The following is a 19,416-nucleotide window of genomic DNA, read 5'->3' on the forward strand; positions in this document are numbered from 1 at the left end:
TGAAACAGATGTCTGAGGTCGCCGTGATATTGATGGAGCATTGATAAAAGCAGTTTAATTAACTATCCATATATCTACATGTACATAATTATCCATGCCTAGCTATTATTCTTTTTACATGTCATCGATATATCTACAATCATGTTTTCTATCTATCTATTGTTTTTCTTTCCACCACTTCGTCTATCGGTTTCGAAAACACACACACGCACACACACACAGGCGCGCACACACACATTTGCAAACAGACAGATGATCCTCTGTAACATAGCCGAAACTCTTGTTAAAACTGACATAAATCTCATTTGCACATCATATTCATCTATAAGTGTGAGATTTAAACACACGTGTACTATCATAAACCATCGTCTGTTCATATATGCATTAAATTATACATTATTATCATCACATTACCAACACTTCTCAAACATACACATGTAATACTTACACACACTTGCTATAGAACTCTTCCGACACCGACAGGTTTATTCGATGAAAAGGTTCCACTTGCCTCAAATTACAATTCCCAATTCGAAAGCAGATTTTACGTGTAATAATTGGCCGTGTTTGTGCTTGTTTGGATCTGGAGCGCGGGGCTCTTGTCTTTGACAGGTGATAAAGTAGGGACTCAATTCAACCACTTCACTTTCCTCCCTCTGCAACAGTGAAGTATAGTGCGGAAAAGAAAGAATAGGAAACCGTGGTTTCAGCCGTTGAAGGCTAACATGATTTTGACATTTACAACTGACGTCATGGAAATGTAAATAACACAGCTAAATCTTTTAATTGCCCGGAAAGTCATATTAACTTCATAGATACTTATTTCAAATCATGGTCATGGTATCTTCCTACCATCGCAGCGGCTGAATATCCAGCTAGGGTCCATGCAGCCAAGTCCCTATGGTTCCTAGTATTATGATCTATCTTCAGTTGTTGGCGATCTACAGCCCGTGTTTTCTATTGTATTGTCTTCTTTAATTAAATTAATTTAAATTTAATTTAATTAGTATTACATGCTAGTTTTATATTCATGTCTGTGATACTCTAGTATATTTACTGTCCATCGTCGACAGGTTTTACTCTTCAAAATGTTTTCATTTTTTATTGTGTAAATTGTTTTCCTCGCGATATGGCTGAGATATTGCTGATGTGACGTTAAATATTAACTCACTCACTCACTCATGGTCAAGGCTTCATGTATGTGTGACCAACAGAGATAAAATGTAAAAGATTATGCAACAGACGTTAATGTAACGGTGAACATGTACGAAAGAATGCAATTGTAAACCAACCTCTTTAGGAGCAATGCTTCCGGTCTAGACGTTCAGTGAGTAGGGGTTTGCGCTGTTTCGGAGGGAGGACGTTAATGAATCAGCCGACATGATCAATACAACAGTCCATACTGTGACCAGGACAGCAAGGCCGTGTAAAGAGAGGCACCGGTCAATTCCATCCAGTTCATTAAATATGGTAAGGCGACCTAATTTGAGAACGAGTGCTTCCATGACGTGACCTGTGTCGGTTGTTCTTTATAATACCTCTATAATACAGTTGGTCCAGTCTTCTGAGGCGCCGATGCTCATGCTGCTGATCACTGGAGTGTCTGGTCCAGACTCGAATATCTACAGACCGCCGCCATATAGTTGGAATATTGCTGAGTGCGGGGTAAAACTAAACTAACTCACTCACTCAAACTTCTGAGGCACCGTTCAGCAGACCCTGGGCACGGTTCGAATCCCGGTTTGTTCCTATTATACATTACTTTGGGTTTCCCTGTCCCTTGAAGCTGACATGCCGGGTTTTTTTTAACTAGAATCACTCACTCATTGTCTTGTTCGCTCGTTCACTCTAAAAGATTATCTATCTATCTATCATACACTGTCTCATCCACCCCTCTACAAGGTATCCATGGCAGTGTTCTTATGTCGTGGCCGTGATATATTTTATGTACTACAATTCTCCATCAGCAGGAAACAGAAATGCTTAACGTTTTATCCTAACAAAAGTTTCTTTGATAAGCCTAAATGAAATGAGACAAACTGTATTAATATTGACGAACATTAAACCACAAACATGTCAACAAAGCAGTTACACTGACGTCCATCAAGACAATGTGAAATAAAATCGTTAAGGCTTCATTGAGTACATGACAAAGCTCTTATTTGTAGCAATGAAGATGAATTGCGCCACAAAACATAGGTGATTAACGTCAATACAGATGTTTCTGTTTCCTCAAAGAAGGCTGCGTGTCATGGTATGAGTTAGTGAGTGGTGTTTGGATGTGTTTGCGCTTCGAAATGATTCACAGCAGTGGTTGGGTTTTGAAAAATTTCTTTCGGTTTGAAATAGTAATTATTCTCATTTTTAGGAAGAAAAGTACCAGTCAATATTGGCCAGCATTTGTCGCTGTTCAGAGACATTTTCACTTGACAAAGTAGACACAGTTTATTCCTTCTTTACTGCACTATTTAAGCCATGTTTGAGACTAGGTTATGCCGTTATCAAACAAGACTGAAAAGTGCGGGGAAACCCATTCTTTATCTATTTGTCAATCCGTGGGAAACGAAAGAAAACATTTAACACAGATTTTACTATATTTAACCCAAAATGTATAAAGTGAATTTAGTAACGTGCAAATTGTCGAAACTTTTTTATCACTGTGCCATTACCTCTCTCATAATAAATGTTACCTAACTGAACCTATATACATGTTCAGCAAAGATGTTGTGTATACTGTATATGTTTAGTTTCTATATTTATGTGCACGGTTCTGTATCTCTCATGTCGCTGAGGGTGTAAATAAGATTTCTTGTCAGTGTTTGGTCCAGAACTACATATGGTCTGTGTAGAATTAGCGATAACAACATTTTTCATCCATGACTGAGATTAACGTAAGTTGGCTGAATAATGGCAGTGCATGGAGACGAGGATGTAAATGAAACAGTAATAAATAATGTTCAAATGGTATATCTGGTATCATTTTGTTACAGTATAATTATTAGTAACCAACTAGTAACTATCTCTATCTATGATATGTATTTTTTCTTGTTGATGTTAATCATTCACTTAGTACAAAAAATTGTGTTCAGTTATCACTTTATACGGTTTTGTTTGACAACAGTATAAGGATCTATACCGATGCATTTCTATGATAGCATATGAAAGATACTAACCACAAAATGTATCTGCTTTGTCAACGGTCAATATCTAAGAATACATACGTCAAACAATACATTCACACTTGTAGAAACAAAGTGGTCAATGACATCCGACACGCTGATCGTGCGTGGGAGGGAGACAAGCGGCGGTCATCTTTCTCCCGGAGTAATGTCTGAAGACCCTCTCTGACCTTCCCCCATCGATCTGGTAGTATACAACTGACCCACATCCACCCCTGCCCCTGCTGTGTCAGTTCCATTGTATACATCCTCAACTCATGTTGATTGTCCAGCTGGTCTAATCGTCCACTACTATCCCCTGAGAAGGTGCATATATGTGTATTGTCTGAACCTGATCTGGAGGACGACTATGCAAAAGTACGTGGTATTAGGATGTGAGTAATGGACAAAGTGTCTTATGTCTCTTTTTGGGATGGTCTGTATTGTAATTTCTTATTTTAGTTATCCCGCTAATATAGGAACACACTTTGATGTGTAGGTCTGCACAGAGAGGTAACTGACAGTGTGTTAAAGCAACAAAAGCCTTTCGCAGAAAGGTGAGCGTGTCCTGCCCCATCGGTGTCCCCTCACACATGCAGCGGCACCTCAATTCTTGCAGACAGGCATACTTTAAAGTAGAGAACAGATAAACAAGTGAGACATTAAATAAATTGGAGACAAATCGAAAGAGATATGAAGACAGGGAATCAGATACTAACAATACAAATATCAACAAACGAAAATAATAAATAGCAAAAGAAATAGTAAAAGAAACGGCGTTTCATTTCCTTCGCCGCCCCATGAAGCCTTTGTGTCAGGAGCTACAGATCGGTGAGATGCTGATTTGTCTTAACAGTCTCCACTGGTGATTGTCTGAAGCAGCTGTCTTCAAGTAGGATAACTGGTCAAAACAGACGGGGCGGTTTAAATGCCCACATTACCCAAAGTAAAACTAGCTGACATTTCTTATTTTATATTTTTCATTATCTTTATATTGTCTTTACGCCAACGCTAAAAGTGTAAATAATATCGACTGAGGTATAATTAGGATATTTCAGGAACCCATGATAGACTGTAGAGTTGCATCACAATACTTTAATGAATATGCGTGTATGTATTCAACAGCAACGTGTGTTGAGGATGAATGTAGCACTGTATTACATTAAACACTTATTATGTTTTATTATGTGGATTTCAGCATCTTTGGGCGTCTTTTCAACTGTTTCCTAAAAACTGTTTCAACTTGGGAATCGACACGTATCAACATGTTTCACTGTGGGGTTGGAACATCACCAAGAAGACACAACTCAACAAAGCCTGCTCTGGTCTGTGTTTTTTTTCGCTTTTCGGTCTATATTGAACACGTTACACTCACTCACTCACTGACCATCGTCGACAGGTTTTACTCTTCAAAAGATTTTCATCACTATTGCATAAATTGTTTTCGCCACGGTCACAGGGGCTTGTTTTTAGCGTTGGCAGTTTTTAGCGTTGCAAGCCCCTGTGGTCACGATGTAGCTGAGATTTTGCCGATGCGACGTTAAATATTAACTCACTAACTCATTGAACACGTTACATAGTATGCCTAACATAACACACCTTAATTTAGGCAAACAGAAACGTGGCGAACACTTCCGGATCACGATTGTAACCTGTTCCCGTTGTGTCATGTGATAGTCACGTGACCGGAACTAGTTCAAATATGGATTCCCATACCGCTGGTCAAGATGACCCTATTGAATTAGAAAGAATGACAAGAGTCGGTTTGTCACAAAGGTCAAGGTTCAGTTTAACAAGATTAAATTACGTTACCCCCAACAAAGCGTCTTTTGACGAAAGAGGAAGTTTGGCGTATAACATGGCGTATAATCACATTTCCTCCACCATGCGCGTGATGATATTTATTCAGTAGATCAATTCATCTCTCTTATCTGCATCTAAATAAATATCAGTGTACAAATTATATACTCAAGAAACTCACTTACATCAGGCTATTTGTGTTGAAGAATTCTTAACTTTTCAAATCGTCCTTCGGTAGTCCCTGAGGCTGTAATGTTCCGAACATTACATTTGCACAATTCTAAACGTGAGTATCTGTCTTGCTCAACCCTTCACCATTGATTGCGACGGTCTTCAAACATAATGAGTGTTTTCCATTGATCTAATGGCCGGGAGATCTAACCCCATGGACACACATTTGTACAGAGAACTTCCCATGATGATCACGGCAATAGTGAAATGGCTTACATACGAAAGTCACACTTTTATTGTCTCCAGATAATTTCATATGACAGGTATGTTTGTATAACTATTTGTAGATAGTACTGATCGACACGCTGAAGTAGTATTTTATGAGTACCTCAGATGGGGTACCGATTATCACGTACATATCTTCATTCCGTTTTGAAAAATACCCTGGAACTTTTTGCCACTCTACCGATTCGAATGGTACACTACGCATACTTAACATTACTCTCATGTGCAAACTCAGAGAAAGGAGCGATGGCGGTGGAGGCTTAACATGTGACACGAAGTTAAGAGTTATGAGGATATTTATCATTGTAGCAGGGGTGGTGGGGTAGCCTGGTGGTTAAAGCGTACGCTCGTCACGCAGAAGACCCGGGTTCGATTCCCAACAAGGGTACAATGTGTGAAACCCATTCATTCACTATCATGATAGCATGGAAACATACACTCTCGTTATTTGGGTATATCCTCCCTGTCAAATAGCGTTAAATTAGATATGTGTCTTTACCTGGGACAATGACAGATCATCTCATTAATATCGTACTTCCTGGATTCTCGTTAGCAGAGAACTAAAGCGGCCTTTGAACGATTTGACTCAAAGGACAGTCATTAGGCACTAGGCATTGAAGGACACTCGGACATATTGGTAGTCCGTGTCGGAAGTCGCGACACAGCTCCATAATTCCATAAGAGTATACATCGTTCTTAATTGTTGCATTATATGTCTTCTTTGCTGTTTGCTAGACACGGATATTCAATTCCCTAAATATGATTGATTTTTTTACATGGCACAAAGGGGTGCTTTTATTCCCGCGCCTACAAAAGAAGGCCTTATCAAAAGGGTTATCCTGTCATGAGTCCTTGGGTTCTTAAGCATCAGGCCATAACATACCACTTCAAGCAACATTTGACCTTTTCTTATACCTTGTACCATAAGCATGGTTAGCAGCAATTGTTCAGAAAGAAGAAACCCTTTGACACATTTCCAGTTTGAGTTTTAAATCGATATACACATGGGAGAGAAGTAGTTTTGAATACAGGGGTCATGCTGTGACTTGTAATTGGGCGTAGATTATTTTGAATAAATAATTACTTGATAACGGGGTTGATAACTGTTTGGATGAGGTGTTATGAAATGAAATAACAAGCAGTTCCTTTTGTTCATCGGGGTAAGAAAACTATGCATCCATCTGATTTATTTAAGATTCCGTGAACATTCACATTTCCTTGGAGATATGTTCATTATAAAAAGGAATGTCAACTTACAAATACTCTGAGCGACAGAGTTGTCACCTCGATGCCATCCTCATGCTGGACGAAAACCCAAAGTGATGCGGGTCTCCAACGTTTACCCTTTTGGTTAGCCCGGGCAAGGTGCTGACAAACCAAGAAATATAATCGGTGTGAACAGGGAATCGAAGAAACAAGCATCTGGCTTCGAAGGGATGATGTGTCCAAGGGAAGCAACTCTCCATAACCACCGGGTCTCGCACAGGAACACTGTGTTCCACATGGCTACCGGCTGCAGTAACATTAATGGAAAAGTTTGTCAGGGTCACCCTGGTGTTTCATCCACAGGCAAATTGTAGCGCAAATAGCGTTACGCAACAAAGAGAAAATTACCAGTTTTCCCATATGCGAGCGAAGCATATAAATTTAAATATGCTTTGATTTACCCCCTACGCCAGAAGTGTTTTTTATAGAATAAATGTTACGAAAATTCTAACAATAACGACGGCAGATAAGAAAAATAATCCCCAACAGTTTAACGGTAAAATTATGCAATATGATATTTGTGTTCAATTTCTGCTTATTCTTGTTCCTTCACTCCGATGAACCGGAAACTGGCAGGGGGGAAGAACGATTTGACATGCTACAAGTTGCGCTTAAAATGTTGAATTAAATATATTGTACGTGAGTAATTATTACATATGAGGTTGGGTGTCTACCTTTGATGATGGCGATATTTTACTTCGATATTAAACATATTTTTCGAACCGAAGCGAGGAAAGCACGTTGCCAACCTTAGGTCGCTTCGCTCGCATATGTGAAGACTGGTAATTTTCTCTTTGTTGCGCAACCCTATTTGCGACTACAATTTGCCTGTGTTTCATCACAGAATGTGTTGACAATGCTTCACCCATGAATCAAAAGTGCCCATTAAGCAGGACAGAGAGACTGATAGTTGAGTTGAGTTGGGTTTTACGTCACATCAGCATTATTCCAGCCATATAGTGACGAGATCAAGTTTGCATCATAAATATTTCAAGTACAAAGTCCAAATGTGGTTTTTTAAACCAAAACATGTATATTCCTTACATGATTATTTACAAACACAATGTCATGGCACCAATTAAGAAACAAGCAGTTATTTTGGAGACTGATAGAGAGACAGAGGCGGACACCCCAAAAGAAGAGTAAGAGAATGATTAAACACACGCATACACGCATACACGCACGCATTCTCAGACAAGGGATGTGTTCTCTTCACACGTACCAGGTATTCTATGCGCAAACTCACTTCGTCACTATAGGAAATGTAATTGAACACTTTGTTACAAAGCGATCGGATTGGGTGACGCGCCACAGCCTCAGCTTAAAACGCATCTATTTCCTCGGACATAGAACATATTTCATAGAAGTTCTATTTTCACAAGCGCATCATCTGGCTGTATGTGCCAGTCCAACCCACTGTCATTAAATCCCATCCGGACCAGCCTCATGTTCAGATGAAATTCAATTCCATTCAAACCTCTGCGAACGGGCTACGGTAACAAGAAAGAATCGGGTTTTTTCTTCAGACACGTCGTTCTGTAGTATGTTCCTTGCAGCAGCCTGACACGACATCAGGCATTGTGGGTTTCGGTTTCCAGTTGCAATACTTACAAGAGAGAAAAAACGTCTGTAGTATGATTCCATATTAATGTCATACTGGCCTAGCAGCATATATGTGACAAGCCGAGGAATAATCATATATGAAATATATACCCAGAGTTTTCATCAGGCATTGGTGGTATGACAATAATGTTTCCAGCCTGACACGCAATTGTGGGTTACAAATACTTAGAGAAAAAACGTTGAAACTTGTAGAGTGACATTTGTTAAAAGGTTCGATTCCATATTAATGTCATACTGGCCTAGTTGTCTGTAAACTGGGAGGGTATATATGTGACAAGCCGAGGAATAATCATATATGAAATATATACCCAGAGTTTTCATCAACAAAACAACACGTGTTATGACAATAATTATATATATTACGTGATTAATAAAGATTCATATATCGGTTAAATACTACAATAAGTCGTTCAATATGTTAATGCTTTTAGTCAGAGAACGCGAATGTTTCGCAAATGCAATAAACAATAAATGTGATCCCATATCTATGTATATACGGTACGAACATAGCTTATTTACAACAGCTGTTAAAGACTTAAAATGTTCGTAATGATATCTACTTGTTATACACCGGCAGTACTGAAACTAATGACGAATATACTGAATATAGTTGGATTAGTTATTCTCGTATCATACCAGGATTGCTCATAAATATAATAAAATGGCGAAAAATGATTTTTGAATAACTAAATCTGTGATGATTTAGTATATAACTGATCAAATAGGCCCTAAGAGGGTGAACTGTTACAGGTAATATTGTTTTCTTGGCAGGAAGAAAAGAAAATGGTCATTTAAACGTTCACTGCAAAGATGCCCCTTATTAAAGTTTGAGAGCTCAAGAGTACACTGTTTTGGGTTCATAATTTTCAAATAGGGCACTTGATAGGACACTTCGGAGGAATTATCTACACTTAAGGAAAAATATTTCTGATAATAACTATATCTCAGGAAAAAGGGAAAATAAATAGCAAAATTGGCCACCGGTTTATCATAACAAAACTCCAACAGGAAGAGCAATAAATACTCTATTTTTATTCTAAACAGGTCTGCAATTACGGGTGACTATTGGGAATGTTCCACTATTACAATAATATTGGAATGGTATAGCTACAACGGCAGTTCCGTTTCTGTTGGAATAGTAATGCAGTTCCTGAAATAAATAGTGATGAGACAATTATGAATGAATCCGTTTACCGTCCTACAATGTAGATCAACCAAGGATGATGAAGTCCAACGTGACGTCCATGTTCTCATATCCGCAGTTAAGTTAAAGGAGGTGCTTGAGGTGCTTGAGGTGCTTCTGATTGCTGCACATTGTTAATTTATTAACATTATGTCAATGATTTCCCAGGTGCTTCTTCAAACAAGTTTTTTTTTTCAATATTAAAAATAAAGGGAAAGTGCAATGAATTCGTTTCAGAACCCAGCACAACATAATTGTAGATCACAGAACGGTTAAAGAAAGCGAATTCCGGCACCTTAGACCACCCAGGATTGGATTTGAACCCAGGAAAGATGACATGTTACAGCTAAATGCCGCAACTCGTCGCCTTGATCCGCAAGGCCACCAGATTAGTGATCTGATCTTTTTGGTGTTGCTTGTTAAAAACACAATGAATTCATCTCAGACAAGCAAAGGAATAATATCTGCTAAGAGTTTATCTCTCAAATAACTTCAGTACTCAAGAAAGATGTTTATCAAGTGACCAGCTTATGCTACTAAAACCAATATCACATCTACTGTTTCAACACACTCATTCACAGAGCATGGTTACATCTAAAACATGGATCGGCTCAGGTGGAACTTGGTGTCTGTTAATCCTTATAATAGAAGAGTGAGAATACTGGACTTGAGGAGGCGTTGTCCCCACCACGGTGCTGTCGACAAGGGCTACAAAGTTTATCTCTGGAACATTGTCTGTCTGGGATTTAAACCTAGTTAATACACATCCAGATTGTGTGAGTATAGGTGAAGTCATATCGATACAAAGAGGCGATATACCGTAAATTGGGGTTATATACATACTGGTCAGATTGTGTGGGTATGGATTTTTGCTTTCATTCATACCACACACTTAATGAATCATTCTTACCTGCGGGATGCTTACTGCAGGTGTTTATACAAAGGTACATTAGTCCCAATAATGTATGTCTGGTACAGATGTTCCTTACTGAGGACAAAGCAGGACGACACCAAGCCCGCGTGTTGAATAAATAACCAGCGGGAACAAGTACCCTGACAATAAAGAAACGCAACTCAGTGAACAACCCGGGTACAGAGAGTGAGTGAGTGAGTGAGTGAGTACTGTTGTATGCCACTTTTAGCAATATTCTAGCAATATCACGGGACACCAGAAATGGGCTTCACACACTGTACCCATGTGGGGAATCGAACCTGGACCTTTGGCGAAAGAGCCGAGGTAGCCGTTGTAGTAGTAGTTTGTTGTTTTACGCCGCACTCAGCAATATTCCAGCTATATGACGGAGTAGTAGTAGTTGTAGTAGTAGTGAGTGAGTAAGTTTAGTTTTACGCCGCACTCAGCAATATTCCAGCTATATGGCGGTGGTCTGTAAATAATCGAATCTGGACCAGACAATCCAGTGATCAACAGCATGAGCAACGATCTGCGCAATTGGGAACCGATGACATGTGTCAACCAAGCCAGCGAGCCCGACCACCCGATCCCGTTAGTCGCCTCTTACGACAAGCATTGGTTACTGAAGGTTCATTTTAACCCGGACCTTCACGGGTTGTAGTAGTAGTAGTAGTAGTAGTAGTAGCAGCAGCAGCAGCAGTAGCAGTAGCAGTAGCAGTAGCAGTAGTAGTAGTAGTAGTAGTAGTAGTAGTAGTAGCAGTAGCAGTAGTAGTAGTAATAGTAATAGCAGCAACAGTTGTAGAACTCTATATAATGGCCCATTTGTCACACAGATGCATATCTCAGAACCAATAGATTATGTGAGATTTGTTCTGAGGTCTTGTGTCGTCTGTTTAACTGTCTCCTAACGACTTGATCCTTGGCCTGCATCCTGAGTGACTTGCAAGAGTGTAATATGAAGCTCATTAATGACATGAAACGAATTATAACACGCGCCTCATCTGTCAGGACGTTTCCATGTAGCTTCCAGTTTAACATCCGATAATGGCAATATGAATCGAAAAGTGGCTTCATTTGACATATAGGTGTTTATCTATACCATGTTTCCATTAGTATACAGTGTGATTTACATCAATCACAAACACTACATTCACAGGTCTCAGTAAATCATTTATGTAGCAGTGTGAGTAACTTAAGCCGGGCAGTGATGCACGGATGGCTGTTGGCAGATACCGTATTCAAGTATGTGGGTCTACAGATGATTCATTGTCACGAAACTTCCGGTTCCAAAGAGAAAGCATGTATACCTTCCTTAAAACTAAAAGTCTCAATGTAGGGACGTCACAAGAAATTAATCAATACAGATTGTTTCAGGTAACACGAACATCAATAAATTTAGGAAAGCAGCATTATCTGTAGTCAAACAAAAGTTTGTCGGAACACATGAAGAAATATCCACTGATTCCCCTGCAGGGTCAATGTTGTCAGCGTGATGATCGGACTTGTAGACCGCAAAGCTGTATGTATAGTATGACCAGACATTATTGAGACTTTTAGGAATATGTTTAATTAGATTTCTAGTATAAACAACCTTGACCAGCTATGAAGTGCTTGGTTTCATTCAAGAGAGACAACTCCGTTAATCATTTTTCATTAGTTTGTGAAGAGTTATCCCCCTTTGTTTACTTGCTAGCAGACGACATTTTCAGTGATCCTCAGTATGGATGATTTAGAGAAGAGGAAGTTGATTTTAGAGTATTATAACAAGGACATCAGATCAGCTAAAGTGATTTCAAGTAGAACAGCCATCCCTTTGTCCACTGTTTATCGTGTTTTGAAAATAATTGCAAGGACATCAAATCAGCTAAAGTGATTTCAAGTAGAACAGCCATCCCTTTGTCCACTGTTTATCGTGTTTTGAAAATAATTGCAAATGGATATGGCATTGAGCACCAGGGAGGCGCAGGTAGGCCCAGAAAATTGACTGTCGGTGACAGGAGGCGGCTTGGTATTCTTGTTTTAAAAAAAAAAACAACGAAGGAGTTTAGAAAACGTAAGGCTGGATATGATTGATAGAGGAACTGTGGCTGTCTGTAATGAAACAATTAGAACTGAGCTGCATGCAATGGGTTGGCAGAAAAGTCGAGTAATTCCATCACCGATCATGAAACCTGAACAGAAGGAGCGAAGGTTGAACTGGTGCTTACAGCATAGCAATTTTAACTGGGACAATGTGATTTTCTCAGATGAAAGTTCTGTGTCGCTGTTTCCTAATCCACTGAAATTCTGGAACAAACAAACTGAAAAACCTTTGTATCAGCGCCCAAAGTACAGTCCGAAATTTAACGTGTGGGGTGGCATATATGTGTTAGGGGCAACGACCCTCTGTGTATTTGAAGGGAATATGACCAGTGAGCGGTACACAGATATTCTCGAGGGACATTTACTTCCATCTGCTCACGTGTTCTATGGAAATTTTTGGATTTTCCAGTAGGACAACGACCCAAAACATCGTTCAAAGCATGCACAGGCCTGGTTTCGGATCCAAAATATGACATTATTAGATTGGCCAAGCTATAATCCTGACCTCAATCCAATAGGAAATGTTTGGGGACTTATGAAGGAAAGTGTCAACAAGAAAAATCAGAGGTGGTCCGATATTAGGACAGCATGGACCACGACTTTCTAACTTCTTTGATCAGTAGTATGCCCTGCCGCATTGAAGCCTGCATTGCTGCCCATGGTGACTTGACAAAATACTAACCATTCACCTGTCTTTGAATCTGGAGTTATGTTCTGCTAATATTCACATTTAATACGTGAGTAATGAGTGAAAAAAACAAAATATTACAATCTTAAATTCTCACTAATTTCTGGTTGTACTGTATGTGTAGTTTTGACACCATTACACACCAAACACTGGTCGCCACCACCAGTATAACACGGACTCTAGTGATCCCGAATCATACAATACCAGGTCCAAGCTACCATTGGGGTTCCGATGTATGTTACCTCAAAACCTAAGTTCCGATGTATGTAGTCACGCGAGCGGTGTATCAAGATTAATGTAAAACCCATGTTATACACTACTTCCCCCGCCCTCATTGTCCAGTGCAATACATTTCCCTGTCCCGAGGGAGCCAGTAACTCTCTGCAGTGGCGTCTCTGTAACCCCAACGACACAGCAATTTTCCACCTCGTTACATTCCCTAAGTGGGCAATCTGTTAGCCTTCACATTCCAACGTTTCTATTATCTGCCTGGTCCATTCATACTTGAGGCTTTACTCCATCTTAGTACCAGATATGATCATGTTAAAAGCACCGACAAAGCGAATGTCTTTCAATGGATATTATGTAGTTTTTTTCTATTCAGTGACTGTGTGTCGTGTTCCCAAGAGGTGGTAAAAACAAAGTCTTCAAAGCAAGAACGTTTTGTAGAATGCATAAAAGTTATTGGTCTCCCATTAAGTTGTGTATTACGATTTTACATGAAGATTAGAGACTTCTTCAACCGCACTCCCCTCCTGCGCCTCCTTTACAGGGAAGACGTGTTAACCACAGAAGACGTGTTAGCCACAGAAGACGTGTTAACCACAGAAGACGTGTTAACCACAGAAGACGTGTTAACCACAGAAGACGTGTTAACCACAGAAGACGTGTTAACCACAGAACCACAGAAGACGTGTTAACCACAGAAGACGTGTTAACCACAGAAGACGTGTTAACCACAGAAGACGTGTTAACCACAGAAGACGTGTGAACCACAGAAGACGTGTTAACCACAGAAGACGTGTTAACCACACGTGTTAACCACAGAAGACGTGTTAACCACAGAAGACGTGTTAACCACAGAAGACGTGTTAACCACAGAAGACGTGTTAACCACAGAAGACGTGTTAACCACAGAAGACGTGTTAACCACAGAAGACGTGTTAACCACAGAAGACGTGTTAGCCACAGAAGACGTGTTAACCACAGAAGACGTGTTAACCACAGAAGACGTGTTAACCACAGAAGACGTGTTAGCCACAGACATGTAACAGTTCAGCATCGTTCTCGCCATTGCTTCATCATAGAGAGGAAACACATTATGAGAAACTATGGACAGACAAGGAACGACTTGGTGGATTGACCACTGACTAAACAAAGCTCTTTGACAAGCAATGCCTTTTCTTGCATAATGACAAGATTTACGCCAGTGTCTTATTCCTGGCTTGTGATCAATATGTGGAAGTGATTTACTCCAGAATGTCAGTTTAGGGGAAGATGTCAATACAAGGTTTCGAATCTAAATCTGAAGGGAATTAACACACAGCCGTCGTACACAAGTTCCAGATCAACCAGCACGGGTCTTTCAGTAACGTAGACTTTACTGGGATGAGGCGTCTTCATCTTTGTCGTAAATCTGTACTGAGCCGTCGGCTTTTAGGCAAATACTGAGACTCCGGGGATCTACATCCATCAAAATCATTGTCCAACAGCTGTCAGCTCGGGGTGAAAACTGGGGCTGTTATGAGACACCTCCATTCAGTATGAACAGGGACACCAGCTGGACAATGAAGTACGTTGAATCTGATTTATGTTCGACATTACTCGTAACGTGTTTGGGACTAAACAAATCCATAACCAGTTGATCCATAATGTCATTCCCTTCATATGACATTACATGTATATCATTGTCGATATATATTTATTATCCATACACCAATCCGCCAAATCTCTTTCCCTTTGCAGTCCCCATCTATCTATCTATCCATCAATCTATCTATCCATCCACCCATCCATCCATCCATCCATGCATCCATCTATCCATCTTTCTAACTAAGCTATTCTTCCATCTTGGGAGGTGGGTTAGCCTAGTTGTGTTAGTATTCGATCTTTTCGCCAAAGGTCCGGGTTCGATTCCCCACGTGGGTACAATATCGGAAGACCAATGTATCTAACAAGATTAACCATCCACATATCCAGTGCAATGTCGATAATTTTAGGACCTGTGAATAATCACTGCTGCGACTTATTTGACTCACTGCGTTGACTTTACCCTTTGTAAACTTCAAATTAAGTGTTCAAAATAATTGGCTGATAATCGTGACCTGTTGTGACGCCACATGACGTGATAATCATGTGGTGACGCCACAATATAACTATGTATGTACCGAAGGCTTGGTTAACCTTTGCGCATCAAAATGCATCACCTCAAAATACTTTCTACTCTCAATCCCAACATTTGTTTCATGGACCGTCCACAAACAAATCCGGCTATCAAACATGATGTTACGGTAACGGAAGGTAACTCCATACCATGATAGCCAGTCCTTTGAAGTTCACTAAACCAGCGTTAAAATACCTGCTGTCGGGGCCTTTGATCTTGGAACTGAAAAATATGCATTATCAATTCAAAAGTACCTCAAAGACAGTTTGGTGTACGCAACGGAACGATACCCTTTGGTATTTGAAATTTCTTCGACGTATTTACAGTTTCATATTTCTGCTATTTCTAACTATTCAAAGTTTCAGCTAGATAGCTGAGGCTCCGCCCAGGTTTCGAAATTCGTTAGTTTAAATAGTCTGAAGTGCGTCAAAAACCCAGTCGTATGTTATCAGGTGTCCCGACCTAACAGTTTTAATTTGACCGCCTGGACGTAATCACACAACACATTTGGTGCAGGCCATAGTGTCCATTTTTTGCTAGCCAGTCTTGCTAGCTGTGCCTCAAAGTTACTAACCCACAAAATAATTCACTAGCAAGAAATTTAATCATTAAGCTGCTAATATGATGAACATGTTTATCAGGCCATAATCTTGCATGATTTAAAAGTGTATTATAACTTAACAAGTCGGAGAGAGTGATATATTTACAAATAGATGACCCCATGAAAATTCACCAGCCAGTCGTGCCAGTGACTGTGGAGATTTACTGGCCCAACTGGACTTTTAACAGCCACGGGCTAGCGGACTAGTGGCTATTTCGCACACTGGGTGCAAGCTTTACACACACACCAGTGCAACACCCTACTCCAACAAACTAATTTGGATATCACGTGAGTATACCATATCCAACCCCACCCCCATCTCTAGCGGTCCGTCCGTGCTATGCAACTATTGTAAACAAAAGCGAAATACGCGAATCAAATGTCAACCATTTCGTGACGTATGTTTATGTCTCTCCCCTTCACTCACTCACTCACTTACTCACTCTGCCGCCACATAGCTGGAATGTTGCTGAGTGCGGCGTAAAACTATACTCACTAAAACTCACACTCACTAACTCACCCACTCATTCACTCAATCACTCACACAACCACTCAACCACCCACCCACTCACTCACTCACTCACTCGAAAGGGGGGGACCCGAACTGCAACCTAAATCCGGTCACACTCATGCGGTATGTTGCGGCGCTAATACAGACCGAATTATCTCCCTTGAACACGATTCGACACAGGTAACGTCCATTATGATGGGTCTCGCACATATACTCGTTTTCCTATTTTGCAGATCTTGTACTGATTTATTGTGCATGTATCTTTAGTATTATAACCTAGTACTGGTCAAATTCGATTAAGACCACACACATATTTTATTTACAAATAGTTCTTGGCAATGGGTTCTGTTTAATACCCCTCTGCAAAAGAACTCTCTAAATCTCTTTACATAGATTCATGATAGATATCCCTGTAAGGACATGGTTTAATATTTGGCCATAAAATCAAAATCACTCATGTTTAAATGCAGTTATCTATCCATACATGTTTGCGGCATGTTATATACAAAACAAAACAAAAAATTCAATGTCATAAATATGAAGTTCACAATGACGATATTTCCGTTATCCAGTCATAAATCTGAAGTTTACTAGGGCCAAAACCCACGTCCTGTACACTTCGAGAAGACCTGGCCCAAAGTGGCATATAGTTGTAATGGACGATTACGTGAGTGAGTGAGTTTAGTTTTACGCAGCACTCAGCAGTATTCCAGCTACGTGGCGGCGGTCTGTAAACAATCGAGTCTGGACCAGACAATCCAGTGATCAACAGCATGAGCATCGATCTGCGCAATTGGGATACGATGACATGTGTCAACCAAGTCAGCGAGCCTGACCACCCGATACCGCCCGTCACAAAGGCATGTAAAGGCGGCGGTCTGTAAATAATCGAGTCTGGGCCAGACAATCCAGTGATCAACAGCATGAGTATCGATCTGCGCAATTGGGATACGATGACATGTGTCAACCAAATCAGCGAGGCTGATCACCTGATCCCGTTAGTCGCCTCTTACAAGCATGGGTTGCTGAAGATCAGTTCTAACCCGGATCTACACAGGTCGGGCGATTAGTGAGTGAGTTTAGTTTTACACCGCACTCAGCAATATTCCAGCTCTATGACGGTGGTCTGTAAATAATCGAGTCTGGACCAGACAATCCAGTGATCAACATCACGAGCATCGATTTAAGCAATTGGTCGGACGATTAAGTGGATCGGGTGGTTAGTAACGGTGACTTGGCTGGTTATGTTATTGTACCCCGATGTGTGAGACATTGCTCGTAAATAACAGCGCCATGTTCCTTTTCACGTGCTATCTACTATAAGCAGACCCATTGTACGATTGTGACAATATCGCGAGCATCTGCTTATGAAAACTCAGTAGTGATAATACCAGATAATGAGTGAATCAGTTATATCAATCACAAAAATACAACAAAATATGAAACTACGCCCTAAACCTTTATCAGAAATTATTGATTATGGATGCTTCGGCGTATTTTTCAATTTCAATTATTATTTCCTGATTTTTCCTGCACATTACTTTTTTGTATCACTGCTTTTTAGTCAACGAAGCGTCCAGCAATAGTCCGCCTCGTATATACTAGGGGTGGGTATTACAGAGAATTTTCGTATTGCGATATATTGCGATGCAAAAGCATATATTGCGATATGTATTGCAATATATATTGCAAGAAGTTTTTTTAAACAAAAAAAAGGACTTACAATCGAGTTGATGCTTGATTTATAAGCAAAAACACAACAAAATCACTATGCTTGATTTAGCTTTAATAAAAACTTTCAGTCATGACAAAATAAAAATGTAAATAATATTTTGCACAAATGAAACGGAAATACAAATGAAACAATTTATAAAACGGAAATATCCGAAGATTTCCGAGTGTTACGAAGTTTTCCGAATGCATGTCAAAATACCGGTTTTCGATCAGCGTATGGCATTTATACGTATCGTTTTCATGTCTGAACCGATAAATACCGGTAAAACGGTTATATTGCCCTAGTATATACCATCACTGTGGTGTATAATCAATCAAGCGGCTGACACCATGAGCATCTGTGACATCAACGATTCCTTTAGCGGTTGCTGAAGACCATTCCTAACCCAGACTGAGCTGGGCTCATCACTCCCTCAAGTGTAGTTGATAATACTTACATACATACATGTATATAAATAATGCAAATCTACAACTGTGAGAGGTAGGAAACTTACTGTAATTATGCCCCAGATTCATTATCTCAATAAAAGTGTCATAAATGGTAGGTAGGAGTACATATATTGCTTTTTGAGAGCGAAGTAGGATATTGTAAAGTGTCCTAGATACATTATGATACACAATGCCATTTTAGAAAGTGGTCAAATGTAACATATGTTATATTTGGGATTACACTTTCTTTGTAAAGTACAGATTCTAGTACTTTTGGGGTTGAGTCCCATCCGGGATTCGAACCCACACCCTCAGAGTCAGGCACCTAATCGCCAGCACACAAAGTCAGACGCCTAGACCGCTCTAGACTAAGGCTTAGTCTCTGAATATATATAATTTTGATAGTAACAAACAAGCCCATTTAAATTGAAAAGGAGCCCTAGGGAGACCAGAGCTTCGTTTAGGGCTTTAGCACTACAGGGAAGGCTAGGCTGTAGGGAAAATAATGTGGTTCAGGGACTGTGAGACAGACTAAGACCGCTCAGGCACCGCGACTTCCACAAAAATGGAAGTCGGACAACTGGTAGTC

This window comes from Haliotis rubra, unplaced genomic scaffold, assembly GCF_003918875.1.
Source record: "Haliotis rubra isolate DU_JTF1 unplaced genomic scaffold, ASM391887v1 Scf112, whole genome shotgun sequence".
NCBI lineage: Eukaryota > Metazoa > Mollusca > Gastropoda > Lepetellida > Haliotidae > Haliotis > Haliotis rubra.